At 35.8% G+C, this 26,541-nt stretch overlaps 1 pseudogene; it reads left to right on the top strand.

Moving 5' to 3' along the window:
- Nucleotides 1-5,571: 5,571 nt before the first annotated feature.
- LOC119516621 lies at nt 5,572-5,914 on the top strand (annotated as a pseudogene).
- The last annotated feature ends 20,627 nt before the right edge of the window (nt 5,915-26,541 follow it).

The following is a 26,541-nucleotide window of genomic DNA, read 5'->3' on the forward strand; positions in this document are numbered from 1 at the left end:
AGAAATATTCAGTATCTGGTTTCCCTATGGGTGTGTCTTAGAAAATTGCTCCACCCTTTGATGCCTCGGGTCACTGTGCTTTTCTGCCCAGCAGGTGACACCTGTTAGCCTATAATTCTTGACTGGTGTGAGGCGGTATGGCCGTGTTCCCCCAGGCTCTGGGGTCTGGTTCTGAATGGAAAGGGCCCCACCCCTTTCCTCCTAGAGAAGACAGAGCCCCCAGGTGGAGGTCATTAGCATTTCAATGGTCTCGCTCTCTGCTTGTGCTGTCTCCGCCCTTCCCCAAGTCACAGCCCTGGAAACTTAAAATGACTGGGGCTTTCTCCACTGAGCCGAAAAAGAAACAGATAGTCCCCTTCAGACCCAGTCAAGGCGACCCTCCGGCTCTCCCAGGTCAGTCGTCACCCAAAGCCTCTGTCTGTTTTTTGGGGCTGTGTACCTGTAGTGAGCAGTTCACACTCGCTACTTAAAACCCCAGTTGGAGCTCAGCTGAGCCGTATTCACTTGCTAGGAGAGAGCATCTCTCTGGCACCACGCGGCTCCGCAGCTTGGGCTATGGGGGAGGGGGTCTCCCGAACTGGTTCCACAGGTTTTACTTACAGATTTTATGCTGTGTTCTTGGGCATTCCTCCCAATTCAGGTTGGTGTGTGATGAGTGGATGGTCGTTTGTCCCCCCGCAGTTATTCTGGATTATTTACTAGTTGTTTCTGGTTTTTTGTAGTTGTTCCAGGGGGACTACTTAGCTTCCACTCCTCTCTATGCCACCATCTTGCCCGAGTCCTATTTCTTATTTTTTAATGTAAGCATGTAGGGCTATAAATTTCACCCTCACCACTGCCTTTGCTGCATTCCATTAGTTTTGATATGTTGTGTTCTTTTTTCATTCATCTTGATATATTTAATGTTTCTATTGCCATTTCTTCTTTGACCCACTGATTTTTTAAGACTGTGTGTTTTAACTTCCATAGATTTGTGAATTTTACTGTTCTCCACCTATTATTGATTTCCAGCTTCTTTCCATTGTGCTCAGAGAAAGTGTTTTGTATAATTTCAATCTTTTTAAAATTTATTTAGACTTGTTTTGTGACCCAACATGTGGTCTATCCTGGAAAATGATCCATGCACACTTGAGAAGAATGTACCTCCTGCTGTTTTAGCATGCAATACTTTCTATACATCTGTTAGGTGTAGTTCATTTACCATATAATTCAAGTTCTCTTTCTCCTTATTGATCCTCTGTCTAAATATTCTATCTATTGATGACAGTGGTGTATTGAAGTCTCCAACTATTATTTTAGAGACATATACTTCTCCCTTTAGAGTTGCCAGCATTTGCCTTGTGCATTTTAGGGCACACTGATTAGGTGCATAAATATTTATGATTGTTATTTCTTATTTCTTCTTGGTGGATTTCCCCCTTTTAAATATATAGTGTTCTTCTTTGCCTCTCAAAACAGTTTTGCATTTTTTGTAAAATATCTATTTTGTCTTATATTAGTTTAGCTGCCCCAGCTCTCTTTTGGTTGCTGTTGGCATGGAATATCTTTTTCTACCCTTTTACTTTCAAACTATTTGTGTCTTTGGGTCTAAGTGAAGTCTCATGTAAATAGCATATAGTTGGATCATACCTTTTTATCCATTCTGCTGATCTGTGTCTTTCGATTGGAGAGTTTAATCTATTAACATTCAACATTATTACTATACAAGTAGTAAAGTAATATACTCGCTTATTATAATGGCTGGACTGCAGTTAGAATCCTGGGGATAGAGTGGGGAGAGTTAGCTCCCCAAAGAGGGGTGGAGAGTTCTAGCAGAAGTGGAGAAGTGGTTCTGAGAAAGGAAAACAATAGATGTCTAACACAGGCTGAGATTTGGGCACATCAACAGTAGACCTGAGAGGAAAGGAAAATTAATCCAAAGATTCAGGTACAGAACATACTTCTAAGAATTATCTAATGCAAGATTCAGGAAACTAATTCATAAGACTTTTTTGTATGCTCAAGAGACTGCAAAAAAGAAGGAAATATTCTTTTAAAAAACAAAAAAAAAAATGAAAGGGTAACAAGATAAGGTGAAATGAAATATGGATGAGATAAGAAAGACTTCTAAAGAAACCAAAAGTATGTCAGCAGAAATTAAAAATGCACTAAAACATAGTAAAAAGAAATGGAATTATGCTGTAGGAATTCAAACCAGAATATGAGAAAAAAAATCTAAGTGAAGAAATTTATGAGAGAAATTGCAAGTTAAGTATGTGTGCCTAGGCCAGAAATTGCTGCAAAGCAAGCCCTCAAATATCTGTAATACAGATTAATAATCAAACCTGAGCATTAGTATTTGATTTCATGAAAAATGAGAACTGGAACTGAAGAAACAGTTTTATAACACACACACACACACATACACACACACACACGTACACACACAGTAAAACACATAAGGAAAAGAGTATCCTTAGCCAAAAAATGGCGTGGGAATGCATTGAAGGAGTAAACCACATCTAGGCAAAAATCAATAAGCAGAGACCCAAGTCTAAGCAGATCTTTGAATTTTTAACTGATCTTATGCAGATCAAAATTCTCTAAAGATCCAGGAATAACATTTTTTAAAAACAGATTATTTTCAAAGGATAAACACTAGACTCTTTTAGAATTCTATGCTGCAATACGAATGCTAGAAGCATAGTCTATATGGTTTTGAAAAGAGGTTTTGGCCCAAGAATTTATTCCCAGGAAAAATAACTTTCATGTATGCAGGAAAGATATGGTTATCTGAAGAAGGGATCTTAACATATATAACCATCCTAAGAGAGTCTTAAAATATCATTCAAACAAAATGAGAGCTCAAGAATGGAGGAGTCATGGTATAAAATGATGACAGAGAGCAATTAAACCAGATAAAGCATTAAGTATAAATAACTGCTGTATGTCTGGTCAAAAAACTAATTGCAAATGTTAAAAAAAAATATTTCAGAAACAGAACATACATAATGTAAAAATAACAACTTAGAAACAATAATCTGATGATTTCACAGATGAATTCTTTCAAACTTTCATGGAGCAGGTAATTCCCATGCTATTTAAACCTTCTTAGAGCATATGAAAAGATGGAAAACTTCCCAGTTAATTTTACAAAGTCTGTATAACTCAAAAACCAAAACCTAAGAAAGGACAAAAAGGAAAACTACAAGGTAATCTCACTTATTTTAGTCTAAAATTCTAGCCAAAATATTAGCAATGGAATCCAGTATATTAAAATAATAATACTCCATGACCAAGTAAATTTTATTCCAGGAAAGAAGTATGAGTCAATCTTATTAAATCAATGTACATTAACACAAAAATAAGTCAAAACATATGAATATTTTGAAAGCAACTTAAAAGTATTTAAAAGAATTTAATAGTCACTTCTAATTTCTCTTAAAGACAGTAAACTGGAAATAAAAGGATACTCCCTTAACTGAATCCAGAATATTTGTTTTAAATTAAGTTCCAATATCATACTTAATGATAAGACATCAGATAAATCTTCTATAAAGTCAGGGACAAGACATGGATACTAATTATCACCACTGTTAACTAACATGTAAGTTCTAACCCATGCAGTAAAATAAAAAAAAGGAAATTATGCAAATCATGTCTGAACAGAAGACAAAGTAAATTATTTGGAAATTATTTTACCTTTTACCTAGAAATCAACTGAAAAATTAAGCAAAACTAATTAGAAAGTGTGTAGTTACAAATAAACATACAAAACTCACTATCTTTCCTACATGCCATGAATGAAAGGATAGAAATTATAAAGGGGAAAAAATACTCCAGATGCAACAAATCAATAAATAAAATACCTAGGATTAAACTTTAACAAAGTTGTTGATTTCTGAGTGAGAAGTCTCCACAAGCTCATGCTTTGATACAACCTTTGTCCACCAGACACAGCAATGATGGATGAAATGTAAAACAGAATACAAGGAAGCTATTGCTACTTCAGAAATAAGACAAGCATCACCAAAGATCAGAAAGTGAAGAGAACTGCAAAGTAATGTGAGGCTGAAGCAATGGGTCTGCTGAGTTTCTGTCCAGACCAGAAAAATGACACCAGAATTCAGTTTATTGCAGAAAAAGGGCACTGAAAGTCCTCCATACAAGATGGGACAGGCTCCAAGCTCTCTGCTCGAAGGCAAAAAACAATGGAGTAATATCTTTAAAGCCTGAAGGGAAAATGACTGTCAGTTTAGGATTATAACCAGTTAAACCATTATTTAAGAGTGAGGACCAAAATAGGACATTTTCAGATCTACAAAGATTTAAAATTTTATATAAATAGACTCTCACTAAAAAAACCATGAATGATGTACTTCAGCAAAAAGAAAAGCAAATCCAGCGGGAAAGCAAATCCAGAGAAAGTATGGGATTTAAGAAACAATATCAAGCACAAAAGTGGATAGATTTCTTGATAAATGCAACTCTAACCTGTAAAATGATAATAATGATAGTTAATTTTTTGCATTTAAAATAAGGTAAAACATGAAAACCATACACCCGAGCTATCCATTATGGTAGCCACTAGCTATACATGAATATTGAGCACTTGAAATGTGGTTAGTCTGAATCGGAGATGATGAAGTATAAATTCACACAGTATATCAAAGGACTTAGTGTGAAAAAAGAATGTAAAATACCTCAATATTTTATATTGCTTACATATTGAAATGACAATATTTTAGATATATTGAGTTCAATGAAATATATCATCAAAATTATTTTCACTATTTCTGATTATTTTTTCTCGATTGGCTACCGCAGATTTCAAAATCACATGTGGCTCTCGATAGTGCTGTTCTACACAACAGTTTCAAGGCTATGGAGTGGCAGGGAAGGGGAGAGAGGGTTGCTCCATGGGTTCTCAACATGTGACAAGTTCTCTGCCGTGTTTAGAAAGACGATAGACTCTGAATATCTACACTTTGTTATGAAATATTTATACTTAAGTATGGATATCTCAAAAGAGTAGAAATATCAGCCATGGCTTCCAAATCATCTGAGAAAGCAAAAAGAGGAATGTATAAAACTTTTCAATACATCAAAGGAAGGAAATGGGGTGCAAAAACAAAGTAAAGGATGAAAAACTGGAACAAAATAAGATGGAAGAAACAAGTCCCAGTTTTCAGTAATCACAAAAATTGTAAACTCAAATATCAAATTCAACTTTCTTTGACACACGTGTGCATATAAGAAAGACTTCTCTACCCCAAAATAGGGAACACAGTTTTCAAATTACACATGAAATTTTATGAAAATTGAACAGATCTTAGTTATAAAGAAAGTTTCTGGTGATTTCAAAGACTATATCACACAAACCACGTCCTCTGATCTTGGTACAATTAAATTAGGAAACAAGATAATTTTAAAAAATCATAAAATTGGAAATTGAAAACCCAGAATCACTCAGAGGGGCGGTGGCGGTGTGGGTGCGCAGGGACTGAGCTGTGGTGGCTGCAGTGCCTGCTGGGTTGACAAGAAAGTACTAAAGTTCCTGTGGAACCAAAGTAGAATTTCCCAAGAACATAAATGGATGGAGAGGAGAAAACCTATGGTGGCTGCAAAGGCCCTGATGCTCTTTATGTATGTCAAATTGATATCTTCTGATGGTCATGAACGTATCATAAAAACAGAACATGCACTAACATCAGGAACAAAAAAAGCCATGTTGAGTGGCCCAGGTCAGTTTGCTGAGAATGAAACCAATAATATCAATTTTAGAGGGAGCCCTTCACATGTGCTATCAAAATTATGCATGTATTTGACCTACAAGGTTCACTACACTAACAGCTCTACTGAGATTCCCAAATTCCCAATTGCACCTAAAATTGCACTGGAACTGCCGATGGCTGCAAACTTCCTAGATTGTTAAATAAAATAAATTATAATAAGCCATTAACTTTTTTCAGTATTTAATACATGTAGTACAGTTAGTGATGTTTTCATATGGAATGATGCCTGTTTGCAGCTGAATGTAAAGTTCATTGCAAAGCAGATTATCTTCTGTTCTTTGTGCATAGCAATCAGGGTTGAAATTTGTTTGCTGCATCAACAAATAAGGACATTTTCACAAACTGAGAAAAAAACAAATATGTCAATAAAAAAATCATTCTTGGAATTGAGAGAAATCAAATGGAAATGTTGAACATTCAGAAATAAATCTGGTACATATTAAAACCAGTGTGTGCAGTTACCTTGCTACTTAGAGTTAAAAGTATGGCCTTATAGGCACTCAGCAAAAAATTTTTAAAAGATAAAAAAATAATTAAGCACCCAACTCACAAAGCAAGATATGGCACAACATTATAAATCAAAGAAAGCAGAAGGAAGAGAAGAATAAAGTCAAGAGCTAAAATTAATGAAATAGAACACAAAGAAATGTTAGGGAGTATTAATAATACTGGAAGATGGGATTTATGAAAATTAGTAGAATATACCTGCAATAAGACTTACCAAGATAAAAGAGAAAAAGCACAAATCAACTATATTTAAAACTAAAAAGAGGGATGTAGGTCTTGCAGTTCTTCTCATTGATTAAACTTAAATTTTTAAATGATAGCTCTAAAAACTTATTTTTCTTTTTCAAAGTATTTAATGCATGACAATAGTAAATGTTTCACCTTACTGATAAGTGGCCACTTCTCTTTAGGAGTGCAGTGGCTGTAGATTGAGCTTGATTTCGGTAATGTGTGTGAATTTTAATAATTAAAGACTAGTACCTTTCTATGGTATGAATGTCTTAATTTTGAGTTATAATGTATGACATTTATGTGACTGGCATTTGAATATTAAGGTTTTAATTATTTGGAGAGGGAGGGAAGATTTGACTGACAATGAGCCTTATTAAGAACACTGCTGCAGTTCTGAAGAGAAAATATAAATTCTATGATATGTAATATAATAATTTAGATCATGTAGCTATAATTGCAAAGTGTATTGGCTTTTCTTTTTAATTTTCAATATGAAAAGACATTAAATAGAAATTTCCTACATAGTTTTGTTATATAGAACAACTTTTAGGCAGCTTTTACCAAGTTACACAAACACACAGTTCTTTATATACTACTTTAATACCTAAGATGGGGGAGTAGCTACTTGGGTTTATTGGCATCAGGGCTCTTGAGAGCCAGGGGGCCAACAGCTCTAATCCTTTGTGGGGGAGGTTTTCTAGGGCTGTGGGGAGAAACTGTAAGTGCCTGGGGTCCAGAGTGGCCTCTAGCCCTGGAATTGAACACTTTTAAATCTGAAGAACCTTAGTCTCTCCTGAAAGTTGGCCTGCACCACTATGAAGCACGGACTGACATAGAGTTGGATGGACCTGGGTTCAAATCCTAACTTTTTAAAATAACTGTATGTATGTTCTTGGCCAAGTGATTTAACTTTCTCTTAGCTACAGTTTTATGCATCTCTGAAATGCAGTTATACTTACAAGACTATTTCCAGGATTAACTGAGAAATGAAAGGAACAGAGGCATGTTATATTTGAAATGGCCCCTACAGAGTAGTAGTTGTTTCCTAATTGCTAAATAATCTCTTGAAAATATGTTCTTCCCACTCTAGGAAAAGGGAAATGAAGAGATAAAAGAAAGACATTAGGAGATAAATGAAAGGAATGATGTAGACTTCTGGGATGGGATGAGTATATTTTGTGTTTTTCAGTTTATTTTCATGTCGCTTTATTGTGTTATCTAGAAACTTTAATGTTTTAAACCTCTTTCACAAAATTCGGTGACAACTAGGAGAATTTTGTTCTTTGCAGAAGTTAACTTATCTCTCCATTTAAAGTGGCTGAAAATATTGTTCGTTATTACATGATCATCAAATGACTGTGAAGAATATAAAGTTAAACTTAGTGACTTAATTTGTCACTGTCTTGCTAACTGTGCTGTAATTTTTTTAACATCTTGTTTTTAATATAGCAGACTATCTCAATACTGACTGGATTAGGTTGAATAAAGAAATTTTATGTTCAAAAAAAAAAAAAAAAAAAAAAAAAAAAAAAAAAAAAAAAAAAAAAAAAAAAAAAAAAAAAAAAGAGGGATGTAATCTCTGAAGAACAGAGTTTTAAAAATCATAAGACAATAATATGAATTAAATGCTGATAATTTGAAATCCTAGATAAATTGGGTAATAATTTTCTAGAAAAATTATTAATTACCATTCCGGTTTGCTACATCCTCCACACGTAGTCTGGTGATCTCCTCAACTAAGTATCCCAGCTCATGGCTTTCAAGTTCTGCCTTCCTTCTGACACCAGGACACAATTTTGACAAATTCTCTGCCACTTTAAAACAAGAACCATCTTTCTTCCAATTTGCAACAACGCATTCATCATTTCTGCTCAAGGCCTCATCAGAAGTATTTTGAGTCCATATTTCTACCAACAGTCTCTTCAAAGCAGTCTAGGCCTTTTCTATCAAATTCCTCACAATTCTTCCAGAATCTTCCCCTTATCCATTTTAAAAGCTGTTCCAACATGTTTGGTATTTGCAAACTCAGCAGCAAAAGCACCCCACTTCTCTGGTACCAAAATCTGTTCCGGTTTGCTAATGCTGATGGTATGCAAAATACCAGAAATGGATTGGCTTTTATAAAGGAGGTTTATTTGATTACAAAGTTACAGTCTGAAGGCCATGAAAATATCCAAGTGAAGGCATCAACACAAGTATACTTTCACCAAAGGAAGGTCAATGGCATCCAGAAAACCTCTGTTAGCTGGGAAGGCACATGGCTGGCAGCTGCTAATCCCAGGTTGTGTTCCAGCTCCACCCTCAGTTCCTGTGCATTCTTCAAAATGTTGCTCTTGGAGCATTTTGTCCTCTCTTAACTTCTCCAGAGGAAACTCTGTGCTAGTATAAGTCTGCTGTCAATGGCTGTCTCCAAAATGTCTCTCTCAGTTGCTCTCCAAAATGTCACTCACAGCTGCTCTGAGTTCCTTCTGTTTGTCAGCTCACTTGTATGGCTCCAGTGATTTAATTCAGACCCATCCTGAATGGGTGGGTTAACACCTCCATGGAAATTATCCAATCAAAATTCTCGCCCACAGTTGATTGAGTCACATCTCCATGGAAACAATCAATAGATTCCAACCTAATCAACATTAATATATCTGCCCCCACAAGATTGCATCAAAGGGCATGGCATTTTGGGGGACATAATACATCCAAACCAGCACTATTACCAAAATTGTCTTAAGAAGAAATAGAAAGCAAAATAAACAAACAAATGAAAAAGGTTAAAGAAACTGAATTGGTAACCAAAAGTCTTTCCCCACAAGAGACATAAGGCCAGAGTGTTTCATGGGTGTGTTGTCTAAAACATTCAACTGACTCTTTTACAAAGCTAAAAAGGAAAGAGAAAACTATCTAATGTATCCTCCTCTCTAGTGTAACCTTGATACCAAATGGAATGAAAGTATGATTTGACATTAGAAGATTATTAACCTAATAATGCATATTAACAATAAAAGAGAAAAAATATATGATCATTTCAGTAGATGCTGAAGACATTTAATAAAAGTTAGTACCCATTCCTGTTAAAAAGAAATTCTTAGAAAATTGGGAATAGGAGACAACTTCCTTAATCTCATAACCTATTATTACAGGTTATAATATGTATTATTAAATACATTGAATACATATATATGTTATTAAACATGTTACAGAAACTCTTAAACATATTTAATATTCCAATTTGAAAAGCATTAACAATAAAGTCAGAAATGAGACCCTTCACTGCTTATATTTGACATTACACCAGAGATTCTAGCCAATACAATAAGACAAAAGAATTTAAAAAATAATAATTAGAAAAGACTTAAAACTGTCCTTATTCTCAGATGCTGATTTTCTACAATGAGAACAAACCTGAGAAATCTAAAAACTATCATAACTAATAAAAGAAGTTAGTAACATTTAAAAATTCAACATTTAAAAATTAATAATTTACATCTCCACTGGCAATTATAAATTAGATTGTTATAGAAAAATGATCCCACTCATAACAGCAATGAAAACTATAAAGAATCTATGTATAAACACAACAAAAAATGCAAAAGACACATTTATTGGAAAATTTTAAAAATGTTAATAAAAACTATAAATGAGACCTTAACAAATGGAGAGTCATAACAGATTCATGGGTAAAACACTTAATGTTATTAAGATGCTAATTCTACCCAGATAAATCTATAAATTCATTACAATTCCAATCAAAACCCTAACCCAATTTTTGTGAACTTGTAAGTAGATCTAAAGTTCATATGGAGAGTGAAGGATCACAAATAAATAAATATAAAGCTATGGTAATTAAGATGAAATAATATTTCTTCAGGGATTACACACACAATTACACACACATATATGTACTCTATTTTTCTAAAATAGACCCATGCATATATGAAAATTTGATATGACAAAAGTGGCATTATACATTATACATGACTGAAGTAAAGATTAATCATTTAATAAAGGGTGGAAACTATGTTCCTCAGACATACAAAGTTTTGTTCCTCACACACAAAAATCACTTCCAAGTGAATTACGGCCTAAATGTAAAAAGCAACATTTAAAAACTTTCAGTAAATAACCCAGGAAATCTTTATGACTGGACAAAAAACACAAAGCATAAGGAAAAGACTGATAAACATGGCCCCCATTAAAAGTTAAAATTTGGAATTGTTGATGCATAAAACTAACAATGGATTAAAAACCAGCATTTATAAATGGCTTACAAGTCAGTGTGGGGAGGAAAATGACAGCAGAAATATGGGTAAAATGTGAGCAGGCAATTTACAGAAGAGGAAAAATAAATGGTCAATAGACAGAAGAAAACATGCTCAATCTCACCAGCAATCAGGGAATTGCAAATTAGAACAATAGAAAGTATTTCACATTCATCATGTTGTAAAAGTTTGAAAATAAGGGTTGGCAAGGAAGGGAAGCAATGGGAACTATTGTAAACAGCTAGAGAAAGCAATTTGAAAATAATTAACAGCATTAAAAATGCAGATCTTCAACTCAGAAATTTCAATTTTAGGTATATACCCTAAAACAATTCTCACACATATATGTGTGCACAGAGATATGGGCAAAAAGTATTAATTGCTGCCATGTTTGTTATAGCAAAAATTGAAAACAACCTAAATTTCCATCAACCAGATGAATGGAAAAATTAAAGTGTGATAGGTTCATTGAATTAATCCCTGTTATACAGCAGTTAAAATAAATTAACTGGAGTTTCAGATATCAACATATCAAGATTTGTGATACTCAAAAACATAATGTTGATTACCACAAAAGCATGTTGCCGAATGTTGAAAATAATACTACATATAATTTTAGAACATACAGGACAATGCGTTTTATTGATACACTCATATGCTATAATAGGATAAAAAATGGTTGGAAATTATAAACACAAAATTCAGAAGAGTCTTCCTTGGGGAGGGAGATAATGAAGTTAGGAAAGAGTACATGTTAGGCTTCAACTGTATCAGAAACATTTTAATGTTTTAAAAAACCTGAAGTAAACAAAACAAAGTGTTAAGATGTAATAAAGCTGAGTAATTTGTAAATGTATTTTTGTATAATAAACAAAATCTTCAGTGCTGGAATCTTAGAGCCAAACATGAAGAGTATGCTGAATTCAACTGGATGTCATTTAAACAGTATCAAAGTGTGGTCAGACCATGCAGAAATGACCTGAAACTATTTCCAAGCAGAATCAGGCAGGAAATAGATTTATTGGCTCTAACCATGTTGTGACACAAACTAGGTGGGCAGGTGCATGTGTCAAATCAGACAGTAGAAATAAGTAATAGTATATCTTAAATTCAGAAAATATCAATCCCTTCCAAAGGACATGGAGTCCCTCGTCTTTCAGTGATTATCAAAAAACAGTCAACATGTCAGTGACTCCAGGAGAATCAGATCTAGAGTCTGGCCAAAAATCTCTGGCCTGAAAGCAACTTTATTTTGCTGAAATTTCTCCCCCAATTTGACTGGGATAATTCCTGCTGGCTTGGGTTGATAAAATAGTCTCCTTCATGGGTGTGTTTTAATCCAAGGAAGGTTTAGAATTAAATATGAAGACGAGGAAATAAACTATTATATAAATATTTTTATGCTAAATTCAACTATAGGTTTTCATAATCATTGGAAGGGAAGTATGTATATTTGGTGCTTAAAGTGATTGTAGGGTTTAAGAGTTTGAGCATATGACAGAATTTAACAGATAAGAGTTATGATTCCACTTTACAACATATAATTGAGTAATTCATTTGTGGTTATATAATGTGTAAGTGACTTTTGCTAAGTTTTTAAACAACACTGGGCTGTTTAAGATTTTCCATGTTTATCATTTTTGTTCTATCAGACTTAATATTCAAGTCCTTGGGAAGGCAATGCTTGTTAGAGACATCTGAAGTATTGAAAAGAAAACCAACTATGTTAAACTTATAAATACAGTTTTAATGATTGAAGGAATTTAATTAGTTTCAATGGGACCAATTGTTTAAAGGAATATGTTCTAGGCACTTTGCTTTAATTAAACTTTAATCAAAGGAAAATTTTAAAGTTTTGTTTGTATTGTACTAATTTTATTAATAGAGTAATAAGGTTTATAATCGAACTTAAAAGATTAAGGAAAATCTAGTTTTTTAATTTGTAATTTTATTAGATCAAATATTAATGTTAACATCCTGTTAACAATCTTTTCCTATGCACAAAAGCTGCTCTCAGGAATACTCAAAAGCTCCACTGATATTCTGCATGTGCTTATAATTTTAAAAAATTTCTCCCAAGTTTTTTAAATAAAAGTTCAGACTTTGTAAAAATAAAACTACAAAACTTTAAATCTTAAATATCAAGAGAAATATCCTATGAGCTTTTTTATTAAAAAATTACAATTCTCCTCAAATTAATGTAATGTGCTTGCAAAAAACCCTAACAAAATGTTTTTCAATTGACAAAATCATTCTAAAATGCATCTTAAAAAATAAAGACTCAAGAAATACAAAAGTGTTTGAAAAAGAAAAGTAATAAGGAGTGACTGGCTCTGTTGAGTATTAAAAAGTATTATAAAATTCCAGTAACTTAATATAGTATGGTTCTGGCACAGTAAATGATAAATAAGACAAACAGAACCTAAAAGAGAACTCAGAAACAAATCTGTTTCTGTGTGTGCCTGGAAGCCTCAGTATTTGTAAATTTAGAATAAAATAAAGGTGGTGTTTGGGAATGCTTCTTTCCTACTCCTAATATTTCCTTCCAGGTGGAAGAAGCTGCACTGCTGTGATCCCTCTGGCCTTTATCCACCCCTTGATACACTCCCCTTCCAGGAAGGTTTAGCAACATATTTATTGGTAAATTTGAGAAGAGACTGGGTGTGGTGGTTTGGAACTATGTACTGCAGAAAAATACATTCTTAAACTTAATCCTTTCCTGTAAGTGTGAAGTCATGGTAAATGGGACATTTCTGATGAGGTTATTTCAGTTAAGGTGTGGCCCAGTTCAATCAGGATGGGTCTTAATTCTATTAGTGGAGTCCTTTATAAGCAGAATGAAATTCAGAGAGAAAGCCGCAGGAAGCAAGAGCTGAAGGTCAACAGAACCCAGAAGAGAATAGAGAAGCCAAGAGTGGCTGCCATGTGCATTGTCATGTGTCAGAGAAGTCTAGTACTGAGGATCAACAGCAGCCAACCCCAGAATGCCAGTCTTTAGGACTTGAGGAAGCCTTGATTTGGACTTTTTCGTAGCCTCAAACCATGAGCTAACAAATTCGCATTGTTTAAGCCAAAGCATTGGATGGTATTTTCTTAAGCAGCCAAGAAAACTAAAATACAGGGTGTGCTCAACCTAACTCTGTTCTTCTTCCACTTGGAAATGAGCTGCCCACAGGGAATAAGCATTAAAGTCTACTTCCGAGGACAGTCTGTCCCCCACGTTGGGAGGGCTGCCTTAGTCTAGTAGTTCCTTCAACTGAATGAGTTCAACTGCCTTACTCAAGGTTCAGTTTGCGATACATTTGGCTCACACTGAACTGCATCCTTCTACTAAACTTTTATCAGTAATAAAGACTGGCCTCCATCATTTCAATTTCTTCAGAACCCATTTGGAGGAGAGAAATGCACCTCAATAACCCTATGTTAGGCACATGGGCCAAAAACATTTAGAGCAGAATTGTTCCCTTAGGGCACATCCTTTCCAATAAAAAAAAAAAAAGACAAAACTGAACTAGGTATGCTTGTAGTTTTCCCTGAATTTACTAAATAAAAAAGTCAACCAACCTCCTCAAGAATGCAGTAAGGATAAAGATGTAGAGAAATCAGAAGTATCACACCAATGGAGTCTGGGGGAAAAGCATCTAGAATGGGGAAGAACCATTCCTCCATCATGCATTATTTTATTGCAAAGGGAAGAGGAAGTGTTACTCAATAAAACTATGCTGGGGAAATTGATCAATAACGAGAAAAAACAACATCAAAGTTCAGTTCCTAACTCATATAATCATTCAAATAAATTACAAGTTGATTAAAGTATTAAATGAGAGGGATTATGCCATAAATTGAAGATAAAGATAAATATGTATATAACCTGGGGTTTGAGAAGGAATTTCTAGGCATTAAGGCAAAGAAAAAATAAATAAAACAATTAGGAATTACTACATCAAAATATAAAAATTTTACATGAAGCAATACCATTTATAAAATGAAAACTGCATTGCTGGATCCAAGTACACCCAGCAAAGACCAAAGGAGAGAAAGAGGAGGGGATTAGGAGGAAAATTCAGGGTTTAGGAACTAAGGAGTTATTTATGCCACAGAAAAACTTTTAAAGTTGTGGAGAAGACAGGAAAACTCTGAGAAAGGTTATAGTGCTACTGTACTATTCTGCTCCCAGTAGCAGCAGAATGAAGAAGCTGGTGAACCCTTTCTAGATAATAATAATAAAATGTAGATATATTATTTAAAAATATATAACCATCTATTTGAAGACGCTGGTAGATTGAAGTCAGACAAGAACCTATCCTTGAAAGACTGACATCGATTCACATAAAAAATAACATGTTTATGGCTTTTGTGTGTTTGTTTGTTTCAGAGAACTCTCCAATCCTCACAGTTATGGCAGCAAAAAAAAATCAGCCTTACCAACTGAAGATGGCAGTGGACAGAGTTTAGAGTGGCAACAGAGTAGAAATTTAGGATTGAAATCCTGGAAGCAAGAGAATTGCAAAAGGTGTAAGATAAAAGAATCTGAGTATAAACTATAACCAAAACCTCTAGCTGACCACAAAACTCTGCCTGTTTTGGAGGGGGGAGGGCAGGGCAACTGGGTAAAAGCATACTAAACTCAGAGGGGAATCTAGCTTTGAAAGACAAATCTGCCCTGGGTGAATTTGTGAGTTTGTTCCATTTTCCTATTTTGACAGTGTTTTGCCCAATTCATAAAGTTAAGCAGCAGAGACCTGAAACCTTACTGGCTTGAGGTGTGTTGTGGTTTGCTAATGCTGCCATTATGCAAAATACCAGAAACGGGTTGGCTTTTATAAAAGGGACTTATTAGTTTACAAATTTACAGTTCTAAGGCCATAAAAGTGTCCAAACTAAGGCATCAACAGAGGATATCTTTACTGAAGGAAGGCCAATGGCATCTGGAGCATCTCTGTCAGCTGGGAAGGCATGTGGCTGGCGTCTGCTGGTCCTTTGCTCCTGGGTTGTGTTTCAAAATGTCTTTCTCCAAAATGTCTTGGGCAGGGGTCTGTCTTAGCTTAGCTCCTCTCTCTCAGCTCCTGTGCATCTTTGCTCCTTTCTCCCAGGACATTTCTCTTTAAGCATGTGGGGGTCCTCTCTTGGCTTCTCCAGGGCAAACTCTGGGCTTCATCTCTTAGGTTAGTATCTCCAAACATCCTTCTGCCTGCATCTCCCAGCATCTTCAAGCATCTCTAACCATCAGCAAGCATCTCAGTCTGTGTCAGCTCTTAACTTCTCTCTTAAATCCTTCAGTGAACTAATCAAGACACACTTTGAATGGGCGAGATCACACCTCCATGGAAGTAATTCCATCAGATTTATCACCCACAGTTGGTGAGTCACATCTCCATGGAAACACTCAAAGTTTCCTCCCCAATCAACAGACTAATAAATCTGCTCACACAAGATTGCATTAAAGAACATGGCTTTTGGGGGGACATAATATATCCAAACTGGCACAAGGTGTCAGGGCACTGAGTTCAGGGATGACAGAGCAGCTAGAAATGTAGGAGGAAACTCCAGAAGCAAAGAACCTGCAGAGAGGGTATGCCCCCAAATCTGAGTATAAATTCTGTATAACTCCATGACTAATCAAAAACTTGCAAACACAGGGGAAAATGCCAAGAGACCAAGTTTAAAAATACAATAACTGGAAACTGAAAGAACTGAGCACAAGTATCAGTTGCTGCACACCGTGAAGGAAGCAGAGTTTGCAGTTTGAGTCAAGGCAATTTAACTGTCTACTAGAACAAAAATAGAACAATTCTCAGAAGAACATAATAGAATCTAGAATCACTACAACATTTATCTATAATGCCCAGTTTCAACCAAAAATTACTGGCCATGCAAAGGATTAGGAAAGTAAGTCAGTCAATAGAAACTGATTCTAAAACTGAGATGCTGGATTTGGCAAACAAAGATTCAAAGCATTTTTTTTTTTTAAACTGGTATTTTATTTTATTTTATTTTATTTTTGTTTTTTGTTTTTTGTTTTTTTATCTTCATTTTATTGAGATATATTCACATACCACGCAGTCATACAAAACAAATCGTACTTTCGATTGTTTACAGTACCATTACATAGTTGTACATTCATCACCTAAATCAAAGCATTTTTATAAATTTGTTTAAAGTATTAAAGGAAAACAAATACAAAAAAAATAAAGAAAAATATAGTCCTAATGAGTAAACAGATGAAGAATCCGTACAGGGAAATGGAAACCATTATAAATTATAGAGCTAAAAGTACAATAACAGAAGTGAAAAATTCATTAGATGAGTTCAACAATAGAATGGAGATGTCAGAAGTATCAGAAACCTTGCAAATAAATCAATACAAATTATCCAATCTAAATAACAGGGATATAAAAGATTGAAGAAAAGAGAGCAGAGCCTAAGAGATGTGTGGAAAACTATCAAGCAGTCCAACATATGTGTAATTGGAGCCCTAGAAGGTGAGGAACATAAAAATATTTTTTTATATAATGGCAAAATCTTCCAAATTGGGAGAAAAACATTAACCTACAACTCCAAGAAGTGCAACAAATCCCAAGCAGGATAAATACAAAGAAATCCACACCAAGATACATCACTGTCAACCTGCTGAAAGCAAAGAGAAAAAGATGCCTTGAAAAAAATGCAAACAGGAAAACAATTGTGTCGTTCCTTAAAAAGGTAAACATAGAAATGTGCATTTCCCATATGACCCAAAAATTCTATTCCACTCAAGAGAAATAAAAACATATGTTCACACAAAGAGTTTACATGGACATTCTTAGCAATTTTATTCATAATAACCAAAAGTTGAAACCCAAATGTCTATCAATGGATAAATGGAAAAAACAAACTATGGTATATCTATACAATGGAATATTATTAATCATCAAAAAAAGGAACCAACAGTTGATATATGCAACATATGCATGAACATCAAAAAAGATACACATTATATTATTTGAAGTTCTAGAAAAATCTATAAATTCTAGAAAATTGACTATAATCATCTATAATGGCCTGTGCTGATCAATGAGTGCCTAGGTCAGGTTTGGGAGGGCTAACTCCAAAGAGACAGGAGATATATTGGTTATCTATTGCTTTGTAGCGAGATACCCCCAAACTTCAGTTTTTTGCCATGTGGGCTTCACGTTAGGGAAACTTACAAGGTTGCAACTATCTTTATCAGAGCAAGTAAGAAAGATGATAAGAGAGCAAGAAAGAGCCAGCAAGATGAAAATCAGTCTTTTGTAACATAATCTTGGAAGTGATATGCCATCAATTTTTCAATAGTTTATTCTTTAAAAGCAAGTCACTAGATCCAGCTTACATGCAACAGAGTAAACACCAGGAGGCAGAAATCATTAGGAGTCAGTGAAGAAGCTGCCTATCACAGGAGAGAAATTAACGGTTTGATGGAAATGTTGTATATATTGATTGGGGATCAAAAACCCATCAAAGAGCACACATAAAAGGGGTGCATGTTATTGTATGTAAAGTATAGAATTGATTTTTAAGTCAATTTTCTAGAAAATCAAGAGAGATGAAAGAGCAATCTCAAACACTTTCTGTTTAGCGTGGAAGAAGTTCCTCTTCTTTCCAAACTCAACTAAATAGCCATTAAAGGAATATAGACCTTCAAGTACAGAGAGGACAGACCATAATAGTGCTTAACAGAGCTCAGCAGAATTTTATAAAACAGAAAGTAAATAGAGAAGTATTGCCTCTCTTAGCAGAGAAGATGAAGGTATGATCCAGGGAATGTACCTTTGAGAAACAAGCCAATTTACCCTTACATTCCTGGAAGTACCAGACACCATGAGGTTTGTTTGGAATTTTAATGGGACTGATGAATACATAGAAGAGTTGTATCCCCCGATTCCTTCTCCACCAAAATATATCCACTCTCACACCATTTAAGGGATCAGAAGTTTGTTCTCTGGAGAGGGTCCAGATTAGCAAGATCATGCCCAAATGGCAAGGATAAGGCATGAGCCTAAAAACAGAGAGATTAAATTAAATTCCAAATATTGACCTTTGGACTCGCAGAACACAGGCTGTGAGGTATATTACCCCAGAAAAGAGACTGGAAGATTATTCACTTTAAATATTGAATTGCCCCTGAGAAAAGACTTCCAAACTGCAAATCTGGCCATTACAATTCCTACACAAAACTTGCTATAGCAGTGCTTCTCAAACTTTGAAGTCGATCAAGAATTCTCTGGCATCTTGTTAAAACACAGATTCTGATTCAGTAGGTCTGGGATCGCACCTGAGAATTTGCATTTCTATTAAGTTCCCAGGTGAAGGAGTTTCTGTTGGTCCTTGAACTACATTTTGATTACCAAGGTTCCCTTGTCTTCTGCAGGATACAAACTGAACACATTGGCATAGCATTCCTATCTCTTTTTATGGCATAAGCCCCCTTCCTGGACCTATCCAACCTCACTTCCCAGCATCATCTCCCCATATCACAATACCAACCTTACTCTTTTCCAGCATATGCCTCCTTCTTCCAGCATTTTCTCCCAGCAACTTGTCAGTCCCCAAACTCTGGATTGGTTTCATCTGACTGAAAAAAAAGATGTAGCTCTGCTGCTTCCGTGCTTCATAATTGCCTAGGCTTACCTTTATCACTAACCTGCATCTGAATTAAAATCTAAATTCTTTGAGGGCAAAGTAGGAACTGTGTCCTCTCATTTCCAATGTACCCCAGCAGTAGGTGCGTGATGTTTATTGAATGTACCCACAGACCCTGGTATTCTGAGTTGGGGGTCCTCTATTTTAGATTACAGTGTGGGGAGTACTTTTGCCTTCCTCATCTAGTACTAACATAAGAAAAAGAGAGAAAGAATTCCAAAGGAGAATTTCACTGTGATGTAAACTGCTAATTTTCCATTTTCTCCCACCTTCAGCCTCATGGAGAGGATTGGGGTGGCACAGAAATCAAATGAAACTTGAAAACAGTAGATACACAAACATACATACACACATTCATATACATACATGTATGTGCATTTAGAGAGAGATACTTTTTCTCCCATGTAATATTCTAGATTCAGTTTGAATGGGGAAAGTCTTTTTTTCCTGATGAAGTTGATTGTCTCTACCAGTCCCAGAGCTGCTTCTCCAGGCCCCACCACCTTGTTCTGAGCAATAGCAGGCTATTTTCTATCTGCCTACAACACATGTGAATCCAGAATATCCATCTGAGGATTGCTTCAAGCCTCAGATTAAGAATAAACATGTGCCTGGGTGCACACGTTTAGTACAGCAATACAAAGTGTCTAAGTTATCTTTTTAAGAAGGTGAAGCTTCAAGAAGATGATGGTTGGCAGGATGAGGGGGGAAAGGACTTTCCCTTTACTTCCCTCCCTTTTTAAGGGAGGGAAAAGTTCACTGGTAGAAACTCATTGTTGGGTTTTCAGTACCTGAAGTAAAATGAGATATTCCCGGTTTGTTAAAAGTGAGTAAAATATGTATGATCACATTGACTATCCATGTTCTGTTCTACTCCCAAGATCTAAGTCAAACCATCTGTCAAGCTCAAAACTGGATTATTTCCACCATATAAAACTGAACAAAATTGACCCTTCAAATATGTCTCACGATCTCAGCTGACTTCATAAAGGTAACTTTGTGGATTGTTTCACTGATCCCAAGGAAACCATTATCGCACATTTTCTCACCATGTTGAAAAGCTGTGGAAACACCTGGGCAGAACATACACAAATATGTGGACTTTGAAAATGCAACCAGTCCTTTGAGATCTCTCAAAAACCAGGACCATATACATTTCTCAGAATAAGCTTAGCTCTGTATCCCAAGCCTTGTTGATTATATTTTCACCATGTTGTTCACTGATTTTCCTTGCTCTCTAGCCCCACTACACTGCTGCAGTTCATGATCTCATTATCTCTTATCTAGACTTCTCATCTCCAGTCTGTCTTGTACTTCTGATCCATCCTGCTGTTTGCTGCCAGACATGTCTTCCTAAAGCATAAGGATAACCATTTCATTAGCTTTCAAATATCTCCAGAATGTAGCCAAAATGTCAGGTCTACCAAAGAGGTGAACATCGTCTACCTTTCCAGACATAAATCCTACAATTCCCCTACTTTCCAGTCATAGTGGACCCTTCATTCTGTCATTCCTACTTCTTTTCCTTCTTGTGGCTCACTGTCCGGCAAACAATTTCCTCAATTCCATGATATGAAATGCTAAGTATATAGCATCCTACAGTCCTTCAAGCTGAGCTCAAATGGAAAAGCATTTGGAGGCATCCTGAGAATGGATTCAACCACATAAATACAGAAACAGATAACTTCAGAGCTTTGGAAGGATCATGTACTTATCAATACGTGTTGCCCCTTAATCCTTATAGAAGAAAGAAGGAAATTTTCTGAGTTTTCCCTACAATAAATCCAACTTTCTTTAGTACAAGAAAGGCACATTAGTCCCCACACATGTGATTTCATTCCCACTTTGACATTTTTGCTCATGCTGTCCTCCCCCTCCTGCCTTCTGGAACCTCCCTCTTCATTAACAGAAGACTTAACAGAGCTTCAAGCTCAGCTCAAGTCTCATCTCCTCCAATGACACTTTCCCAATGGGACGAAACATTTCTGCTCTGTCTCTTCTCTGAAAGTGTCCTCCAATAATATATAATAGTTACCCAATAATTTGATACTATATTGGTCAATGTTCTATCAGAGAAGAAGAACTGCTATGAGTGATAAAGAATAAGGGATTTATTCCAAAGGTTAGGACTTTTGCAACTGTTGGAGGTAGTGGAGCAATCTATGCAGGCTGCTGCCTCTAGGTCTAGTGTTGAGCCTGAGGTCAGTCAGAATGGCAGACAGGAAGAAAAGCTGAATGTGCACAAAAAGAAATTACACACCATGACCAAGAGGGATTTATACCAGGTATGCATGGCTGTTTCAACATTTCAAAATCAAACAATGTAATCCACCACATCAACAGTCTGAAAAATAAAAATCATAAGATCATAGCAATAGATGCAGAAAAAGAATTTGACAAAATCCAACACCCATTCATGACTTTAAAAAAACAAAAAAGCTCTCAGCAAGTTAAGAATAGCTCAGCTTCATAAAGAATAGCCAACACAATACTAAAGAAGAACAAAGTTGGAGGACTGGTGCTACTCAATTTCTAGACTTACTATAAAGCTACCGTAATTAAGGCAACATGGTATTGGTGAAAGAATAAACACAAAGATCAATGGAACAGAATAAAGAGCACAGAAATAGAACCACACAAATATAGTCAACTGATCTTTGACAAAGGAGCAAAATAAATTTAAGTAAGAAAGTATAGTCTTTTCAACAAGTGATGCTGGAACAATTAGATGTCCATATGCAAAAAAGAAAAAAAATCTAGATACAGATATTACTCCTGTCACAAAAATTAACCACATATAAATCATAGACATAAGATGCAAAACTATAAAACTTCTAGAGGAAAATATAGGAGAAAATGTAAGTGACTTTGACTTGGGCAATGAGTCTTTTAGATACAAAAGCAAATGATGTTGTACTTTATTAAAATTAAAAATTTCTACTCAGTGAAAGACACTAAGTGGATAAAAAGAGAAGCCACAGAGTGGGAGAAAATAATTTTCAAAACACATATCTGATAAAAGGCTAAAATATCCAAAGACCTCTATGAAACTCAAAATAATAGAATCAATTTAAAACTGTGTAAAAGATCAGAACAGACACCTCATCAAAGAAGATATACAGATGGAAGATAAGTTTATACGAAAAGATGCACAATCTCATTTGTCATCAGGGAATCGCAAATTAAAACAACAGTGAGGTATCACTACACACCTCTTAGAATAGCACAAATCAAAAAAAAAAAAAAACCCTGAAAATATCAAATGCTGCAAGCATGCAGAGCAAGAGGAAGTCTTATTCATTGTTGGTAGGAATGAAAAATAGTATAGTTAGTTTGGAAGATACTTTAGCAGTTTCTTGCAAAGCTAAACATGATCTTACCATACAATCCAGCAATCATATTTCTGGGTATTTACCCAACTGATTTGAAAACAGATGGCCACACAAAAACCTGCATATAAATGTTTATAGCAGCTGTGACAGCTTGGATTATGTACCCCAGGAAAAAATGATGCATTAATCTTAATGCATTTCGTGGGTGTGAACCCATTGTAAATAGGACCTTTTGGGGATGTTATTTTTAAAGTGTGGCCCAACTGAGTAAGGTTGGGCCTTAATCCTATTATTGGAGGCTTTATGAAGAGAAACTCATGTGGAGAAGAAGATGGAGGTCAACGGAACCCAGAAAAGAAAAGAGAGGACATTGACATATGATGTGAAAGCCAAAGAATTCAAGGATTCCCAGCCAGCCAGAACACTACTAACCCTGAAAGGAAGCAAGCCTTCTAGCCTCTGAAACCTTGAATCAATAAATTCCAATTGTTAAGCCAACCTATTCTGTGGTTTTTGGCAGCTTGGAAACCAAGACAGCAGCTTTATTCATAATCACTAAAAAATGGGGCATAATCAAGATGTCCTTAAATATATGAAACAAACTGGGTATATCTATATAATGGAATATTATTCGATGATAAAATACATAAGTTATCAAGTCACAAAAAAGACATGGATGAACCTTAAATGCATATTGCCAAGTGAAAGGCGGCAGTCTGAAAAGGCTATATACTGTACGATTCCAATGATGACGTTCTGGAAAAGGCAAAACTATAGACAGTAAAAAGATCAGTAGTCCCCAGGATTTGGGGGAGGAGAGCATGGCTGACTACATGAAGCCCAGGGGATTTAGGAGAATGAAACTCTTCTGTATGATACTGTAATGGTGGATATATGTCGTGTGTCAAAGCTCATAGGCCATGACAGCACAAAGAGAAAATTTTAATGTATGCAAGTTTTTAATAATAACAATTCAGGAGGTCAGGGGATCCCAAGAAGGAACGCAGACTGTGACAAGAGAATCTAAATGTATTGGAAATGTTTGCAACAATATCACCAAACAGGGTGGGAGGAAAAGGTGCTGATCTAAGTAACTTTGGAAGTGAGTGTGGTCTGTTAAGACTAAGGGCAGAAGGAACTGCTCTGAAGCACTGTACTTTATTTGAGAAGGTTGCTTCCTCCCCAAAGCCCATAACCCAGTCTGATGATCAGATGAATTCCAGTAGAGGGACATCCTACAAAAAACCTGACCAGGATCCCTCAAAACTGTCGAGGTTATCAAAAACTCCAAAAACCAGGTAAGTCGGGAACTGTCACAACCAAGAGGAGCCTAAGGAGATATGAAGACTACGCGTCATGTGATACCTGGGTGGGATCTTGGAACAGAAAAAGGACATTAGGCAAAAACTCAGGAAATCTGAATAAAATGTGGAGTTTTGTTAATAATGTACCAACAGTGGTTCATTAATTGTAACGAATGTACCATCTTAATGTAAGATGTTAATAATAGGGGAAAACTGGGTGTGGGGTATATGGGAAATCTCTGTACTGTCTTCTCAATTTTTCTATAAATACAAAACTGTTCTAAAAGTCTAATTTTAAAAATATATGCTGCTACTTCACTTCCACCTTCTAAATCTCACACATAATGTTAGTTGTGGCCAACATCAACCTGGCACTCTACCGCAAAGAGAATTTGAGAAACAGATGCAGCTCAGCTCTGATGACACAGTACAAGCCACCACAGGTACTTAATTGTATATGTACATGTGTCTATTCCTACAACTAGATCATTCTGCTATTTAAAAACTGGGATTATGTCTTGGGCTTTTGCAGTCACATCCGATATTCATTACACCTACTGTGTACCATCAAAAAGGCAAAGGAAGTGTAACTAAAGCATTAGGGCCTGAGTGAATTGTCCTCTGAAAAGTCAGACCACTTAAAGTCATCGAGGGTCCTGCTGCTACTTCCTACCCAGGCCAGCATACTATGGAGTGATGCGCACAAATGTTTTCCATCTGTTTACCACAACCTCCTGCTTGCCACTAGAAAAGAAACAGGCTCTCAACAAGAAAAATAGGAAGACTAACACGACTGTGGATAAGATGTCAGTGAGGAAGACTCTAAGTGAATAATTAATCATATCTGAAACCAAAAGGTCAACAAACTTATCAGCAACATTATTTTCCCATACTTGATTTATAAATTATTTGGAGCTAGGAACATATTTTACTGTGTATTAAATTATAAACCATTAGTTCAACCCACAAATATTTTTTATTGCTACTCTGTGCAAAGCACTGTATAATGGAGACAAAACAACAAATGGGGGGAAATGAAGGAGTGGGAGAAATCAAGGCCACCTGCGAGGCTTTACGCTTAGTGAACGGTAAAGCCACATACTGTGAAGGAGGGAAAATTAAGGGAGAAACAGGTGAGATGGGATGAAAATCAATAATTTCATTTTATCCAACCTACATTTGAGATGCCTATAAGCATTCTAATAGAGTAATCAAGCAAACAGTAGAATATAAACCAGAAGTTTAAAGGGTGGTCAGAGATATAAATTAAAGGTCAGCAAATAGATCTTAATTAAAGTCATGGAACTGGAGACATTCATGAAGGAGAGAAATGTAAAGAGAGAATAAAATGAGCCCTAAGTTGGAGTCTTCTGACACGCTGATATTTGAGATTAACCAAGACTTAGAGGTCAAGGAAGGAAGAGGATCCGGCAAAGATTGAAAAGGAGAATCCAATGATAGAGATAGAAAACCAGTAGAGTGCTATACCATGAGAGCCAAGAGGAAGGGTAAACCATGTCATATGATGATGGGAAGACACATAAGGTATGACTAGGGAGCTTTGCATTGAATTTGGCTACATAGAGGTTGTTGGTTACTTTGATAGCAAGTCTCAGTGGAATAGAAGGAATGGAAACCACTTGGTGCCACTCATTAACTGTGTTTGAAATTTAAAAAAAAAATCATAGAAGCTTTCGGCTGGTGGATGAAAATCCATTCATCTGTCTACCTGATGCCTAGCACTGAAGTCAGAGCTAGAGATTGACAGAAAAATAAGGCCACTTCCTTCAGGTGTTTCCAGGCTCGTAGCTGAAGATCATAGGTATGCACAGGATTGCAACAAGATGCAGTGGGAGCACCAAAGAGGGTCTAGTCATTATAGCGTGGGTCATCACCACAGACTTCTTTGCAGAGGAGAAGCTTGTTCTGAGTCTTGAGTCTGAAGTCCTCTGGAGACATCTAGAAGGAGCTGTCAAGTAGGCATTTAGTTTCACGGGTCTGGAGCTCCACAGAGAGGTTTGGACTAATTATGTTAATCTTCATATAGATAGCCTTGATATGGAGGAGACTGCCTAGTGAGGGAGTAGATGTGAAGAAGAGGGGCAGGCCTAAAGGAAAAGCTTGGAGAATCTCAGACATTTAAAGATATTGTAGAGGCCTTTGAAAGCAGGCAGCTGGGATTCCCAGCAGCTTGAGTCTCTAGGATTAGATCCATCTGAGAAGAAACTAGAATGTGACTAAGGGCATTAAGTCTAGACATATCATCATCAGTGCTATCAAATCTTTGTCATTGGGTACAACATTGACCAAACACTCCGCCGTACTTTTATCTGTGCTATACCTGTTATACACTAGAATAGACTCATACTGGCTCATGAGAACCAATCATTAAATTTTCAGGAATTTTGTTCACTGATTTTTAAACACAGCCATCATTAAAAATTAAATTATGTAAAATAACAAATAAGTGATATTAAAA

Source organism: Choloepus didactylus, chromosome 20 (genome assembly GCF_015220235.1).
Source record: "Choloepus didactylus isolate mChoDid1 chromosome 20, mChoDid1.pri, whole genome shotgun sequence".
NCBI classification, from domain to species: domain Eukaryota; kingdom Metazoa; phylum Chordata; class Mammalia; order Pilosa; family Megalonychidae; genus Choloepus; species Choloepus didactylus.